This window comes from Nelumbo lutea, chromosome 4 (genome assembly GCF_056320005.1).
Source record: "Nelumbo lutea isolate HS-2025 chromosome 4, American lotus-T2T, whole genome shotgun sequence".
In the NCBI taxonomy this organism is placed as follows: Eukaryota; Viridiplantae; Streptophyta; class Magnoliopsida; order Proteales; family Nelumbonaceae; genus Nelumbo; species Nelumbo lutea.
The window spans coordinates 29,781,476-29,787,724 of NC_142687.1; positions in this window are offsets into that span (position 1 = coordinate 29,781,476).

The window sequence follows — 6,249 nt, forward strand, 5'->3', positions numbered from 1 at the left end:
GTACTGTATGCTCGGAATCCACGAATTGAACAAAAAGAGGATTCCTTTTCAAGATAAAAAGGCTAAAACAGATGAGGTTAAGGAGGATTTGTATTGAAAGTTTGAAACCACAACACTGCATGCTGCTTTGATTCAATTCAGTTGTCGGGCTTTAATTACTACTGTAGGTGCATGAGACTAAAGCTAATCACTACCATACCCCAGCCCCAGGCCATGTAGATCGAAAAGGAAAACCCAAGAAATCAAGCCAGACTTCACATCCTGGTGGGGTCCAACAAACTTCAAGTATGATCCGGACCATCCATTTGAAAATTAAGTGGTGGAGATCCTTCTAAGTTCTAAGGCCCGACCCATATGGGTCCCACTGATTTTGATTTTTGAGAGATTTGGATACAAAACAGTCCAAAGTGTGAAGCAGTATTAATTGTTGTAGAATTATGAAGGGAGCACACGGGGAGTCAATTACTCTCATTATGGTTAAGGTTAACCCTTTAGGCCCATGAGCCATGACAGATTAATATGCTTCAATTCCATTCCCCCCTCCCCTCGGCCCTCCTCGCCTACATAATCACTGATATGATGATGATGAACTCCCTTTTTTTTTTTTTTTTTTTTAACTTCAAACAGAAGCCACTGTTAACTAGTTTTTATCCCGCTACACCCAGCCAGATCTTTTCTTAATTTGTAATTATGATGTTTACAACCACGCCATTCTTTACTCTTTAGTCTGTCTCTGGGTGCCCCCCGTCCCCCGTGAACGTGAAGATTCGTTGGTCTCCTTCCTCATTATTGTTTCCATTGACTCGGTCCATATCACTACCTATTTCGTTGAAAAATCAATCTCAGGCTCTCGGCGAGTATATGTACCAAACCTTTCTTTCTCATTGTCAACAAACAACACAGTGTGACTCCGCAAACAAGTAGCTAGCTACTCCGATTGAAAAACCGATCATTCTCAGATTCAGATATTCATATTTTAGTTTTCCATCCATGATCACATCTAAATTAACTCAGAACTGCTTGCTACAGAGTAAGCAAAATCTGTTAATTTCACAACTTGTACATGTATATATCAAGCTTGCAACAATTACATTATACCCAGAAGAAAGTTGAGACCAGGGAGCATTCTTTTCTCTTCTTTTTTTTTTTTTCCAAAACGAAAACAGAAAAAAAAAAAAAGGATAGAAATTCAGAAAAAAAATAAAGAAAATTGGATCACGCAATTCCGTTCTTTTCTTTCTGATTCGGATTACCGATCAAGAATTCTGCGAGGACCATTGGCCGGTGAAATCCACGGTCACGTTGCCCATTTAAGATTCATTCGGGAATGAGCGACACGGCTTTGTTATCCATCTTCGCAAGGAGCGCTTCCTTCCTCCCTTATCCTTAGGAGGGAAAGTTTTTGTTTCTGGAATGGCGTCGAGTACAGGTTGCCACGGTATCCTGAGCAGCCGATACCGGAACATCGTTGAAAACGATATAGTACTGGCTCCACCTCGCCCAGCCAACGACGAGACAGGAACTCGATTAATCACCGACGGGGACTTATTGCCGACGTCTCTGACCTTCTCGTTGGGTGGAGGTTCGACACCTACATCTTCCGAAGGTGGGGAGGAGGCGAACAAATCCCTGAGGCTGTGCTTAAGCAATGCCTTCTTTTCCATCTCGGGTGGATGGGGGACGATTCGTTTTTGTTTCCGATCCGGCGATTCCTCCCGGCGAGGCAATCTGCATCCGCTGCCTGTACGTCCGAGCATAACTAGTAGAGGAGTTTTCCGGCGACGGAGGTGGATGACGGGACTTCTGAAAGGCCTCCTGTTTGGGTTCCCGGCCACGGCACAACGCCTAGCGAGGAGTTTGAATTTCTGCAGAGTTTCCATGATTTTATTTTCTGGGTTCTTCGGTCTCTGTTCAAAATCCATCTCTAAACAATTAATGTCTTTTTTGTATGGTGGTGGAGATTGGAGAATATCGCTTGGGAGAGTGGGGAGGACTGAGGACTGAAGAGAACCCCGAGATAGAGGTATTGTGTTGGACTCTGGAGCCGGGAGAGAGTGATCGTTAACGGTTATGCATTTTATATTGGATTTATGAAAAGGATTTGGCTCTTATGTAGGACTCAGAATATCAAATCGTTATGATACACGTGGCAAGTTTGGGGTAGACAAATAACCTCCACTACAAGAATGAAGGTAATCAGAGCCCGGATTAGCTGCATAGCAGTGTATAATCATGCCACGTTGAAACCAAATGGTTTAAAACTTGGACTGAATTCATCATTGGTTCAACCATTCGGATGACACGGTCCTACCTAACAAGAAGGAAAATTATCATAAAGTTAAGTCCAACTTGGTGAGCCCACAAATGTAGGATTTGTTGGAAAAGATATTATAGAACTATGTAATAAATAATATTTCCCATATATAATAAATAATATTTTATTTATATTAAACATTATAATTTTTAGATATTATAGAACTATGTAAGTAAAGCAACTTAAACAGTCAAATTACAATCTACAATTTACAAGTTAAACTCGTAGCCTTTGCCTATTTGCAGAGTGGCCAAACTAATTTTTCCTAATTTCAATATTAATTGGAAAAGATCCAATAAATAATGTGTTATAAGTTGTGTAAATTGAAAAAATACAGATACTAAAAATTTTGTATTAATTGTGTCTTTTTGGTTTTGAAAGAACATAATCATGTTGCCAAATGCTACTGCCAAAGAGGCCAGTAAATAAAAATGGATTCGGATCTAGGCACAATCCAGGGTCCCAACAATCGGTCCCAATGGTCATTGGGAACATTTCCTTTCTCTTTCATGGCATATGTTTCCCATGTACAGCTGTAATGGCTGTTGGACTTGGAACTGGTTGTAATGATCCTGTGTTATTGGGACTACATCCAGATTCAGTGGATGATTCACATTGTATGCCCCCACCATTTTCAACTTTTTTCAATAGAAAAAATGCAGAAGAGAAGAGCAAATCAAAGAGCTTTCTGGGGATGACATAAAAATACATTGTTGTCGTTGTTTCAGGCCTTTGAGTCTTAACCAGAGCCAGCACCTGTATTTTGTTGGCGATTCTTCCCTTGTGTGCTCTTTCTATTGCAAAAAGAAATGTTAAAAAACTGAGAAAAATAAATTCGAGAATATCTGAGATGAGAGGGACAGGGAGCTATGTATCTCCGGTGTATCTGCCGGAAAGATCATCGGCATCGGATTTCTCGACAAGATCCGATGGAGGAGGAGATTGGACAGGCTGATAGGAGTAAGAGGGTGATTCGAACTCGAAAGAGTAAAACTCACTTTTTTGGGTGAAATAGGAGATAAGGGGGGACAAGTTACGAGTTAACGAGGCTGAGATGTACGCGTGTGGGAGGACACGCGGCGTCTGCTAATGGTGTGTAAGTGGGGCGTTTTTTGGGCGCAAATTGGTTGGGGGCAGATTTCGAAGAGTTTAAATCAGCCCCACAAGGTTGCCCACATCTCCTTCGTGTATTGATAACATCTTCATTTATTTTTTAAATTAATGATACATCAATAAAGAACATAGAAACTTGAACAGTGCCTTTTTTTTAAAAAGAACAAAAAACAGTTTTTAAAATCGACAAAATGATTTTTAGAATACAAACAAATTAATTTTGGAATTGTATAATTTATGAAACATGATGACATATCATTAGATGAAAACATGTTCTTTAAACCCAAAAGTCAAGAATATATTTTTTATTTCAGTTTTAGAAAAAGAAAAAAAAAAAAAAAACACAGATCGACAACCAAAAGACAAGATGGCAATTTTCAGTTTTGTGGCAATGGAGGAAATTTGATGCATTTCAACTTGGGGAATGAGAACATCTACCCACACTCCATTTGTTTTGTTTGAGTTCGTGATTTCCATTAATGAATAATTGGGCCTTTGCAAACAGTGAAATAACATGCTTATCTGCTATTAGGCGCAGTGCAAATTTCGGAACTTATTTTGATCTTGTTCTTCAAAATTTTATAATTGCAAATTAATTTTATCAAATAAAACTCTTAGGGCCTAAGGCATCTCGTTTTTAAGTTAACATTAAATTTTAGAAAACCCCTATTTAATTTGTTGTAAGTTCTAAACTTGGATTAGTTCTAAGAAAACAAACACGTTCTAGAAGTACTTTTATAATAAACATGGGAACTGCACTGTGAAGCAAAACACTTGAAACAGTGATGAAGTGACATGTCAGGGCCTCAAAAACATATAAATAATTAATAAAGCATATGTCACGGTTGAATCTTTAAACAGACTTTTTTTTCTTTACTCTTTAAAAAAAAAAGTCTAATAATAAATACATCCTGCAAAATACTAAAATGTAAAACTGATGGAAAGTAAACATAATATAATTAATTGAAATTTTGACTTAATATGTAGTTGAACTCTATAAACATGTAATATGCAACATTAGAACTCATATTGCAAGTTTCATGGTGGTGGTGCAGTAACGCTAAATTATGTGTTTATGTATCACAATATACGGCTGCAAACAATATCCATTTGTCTGAATTTGATTCAAATTCTATCAAGTTAAGGATAGTCAATTCAATCCATTTATAAAATATAGACCCACCCCTATACAATCTGATATGATCCAACAATATAATTTAATCATTTTTTACTTTTTACATATTAAATGACCAAATTTGGTCATTTGACTTTGAAAATAAATAATTGCACAAACAGTAATGGGAGAAAAACCATTTTTTTTTTACCAAATTTGGTCAATTCAGTAAGTTCTCTTCTCACTGTCTTGCTATATATCTCCATATTTCTTTCTATCAGGTTAAGGGTTTTTTTTATCAAAGCGAGGGCTCTATTTGCCCTATCTACGGTTTTTATGGTTCTATTTGCCCTATCTATTGTTCTTATGGTTCAGTTTGGAAGGAGTATAAATACAAATATGTAGAGTATAAAACCTTACAAATACAAATATGGCTGGCTCAGTTTTGTATGTATTTGTACTGTATATATTTATATTTGACTGAGCCTATCCTTCTATTTTATTTTACCCACCACGAATTTGCGATCATCCATTAAGGTGAGGATTTGTCCGCTTGAACTGTTTCTCTCTGCTTGTATTTTTTTTTTTTTTTTTTACTCCATTAATGATAAGAACCCAAAGACGAATTATCTTGTTTAAACATAAGGTGAAGTCTCCATCAAGTTGTCTTTCAAGTATGCATCATTCTCTGATAAGGCCTCCAAAATGTTTTCCTTTTCACCAAAATGCTGGATACTTGGATTGGATCTCCTAATCTGAACTGAATCTATTTGAAGCTTTTCGATAGAGCAAAGACAAAATAATCAATATCTAAAGGAAAATTGAATTGAATTGAATGGGATATTTATTTTAAGGGTGAAGTAATTAGCAACTTAGCATGAAAATTTAGTATATGACGTGTTATTTGTGCCAAATAGATCCATCCCATAAGTTACGTTTAGGAGGTGTTTGGTAAGTCTTCTTGTGTGGTTTTTTAGGATTTTTAAAGCTTGGAAAACTAAAATGTGACCTTTCCTTGTTTGGCAGTGAAAGACAGAGGAACAAAAAATCCTATACCCTAAAAATCTCGTAAAAGCATAAAATGACTAAAAATATGGAAGCTTCAAATCAAATGTCTTGTCTTTCTACACTTAAAATATTTAATTAAGCATCTCTACAGATCGTGATGGACTGGAATACTTACCAAATGGTCTAGATTTTTAAAGACAAAACCCGGAAGCTCATTACATTATTGGACCATTTAGGCTATTGGGAAATCTTGCCAAACGGACACCTTAACATATTTAAGTAGTTTAATCAAACCATTGCTATATTTAAGTAATTGACCCTTTTTGTACTTTAATATATTTAAATAGTTTAATCAAACCATAGCTATATTTAAATAGTTTAATCAAACAATTGCCAAACAGGGACCTTAATATTAAAGTCAAGCAATTGCCTGTCACTTACTCCTTTTTGTACAAGCAATTAGTTATTGACCATGATCAAAGAAATTAATGCTTTTCCACAGGGGTTAGTCAAGAAAATAAAGACATCTCTTTTCAAGTATGCAATTTCTGTCGTTATATTCAGCAAAGGGTAGGTAAATGATATCGACGTTAAAACCTCAAATATAATGGGGGATGGGCTTGTTACCTAGTGAAGTCCCGTCTCCCGTCGTGTATCTCAGGTCACCTAAACCCAATTTAATTTCCCGCTTCACCTTTGC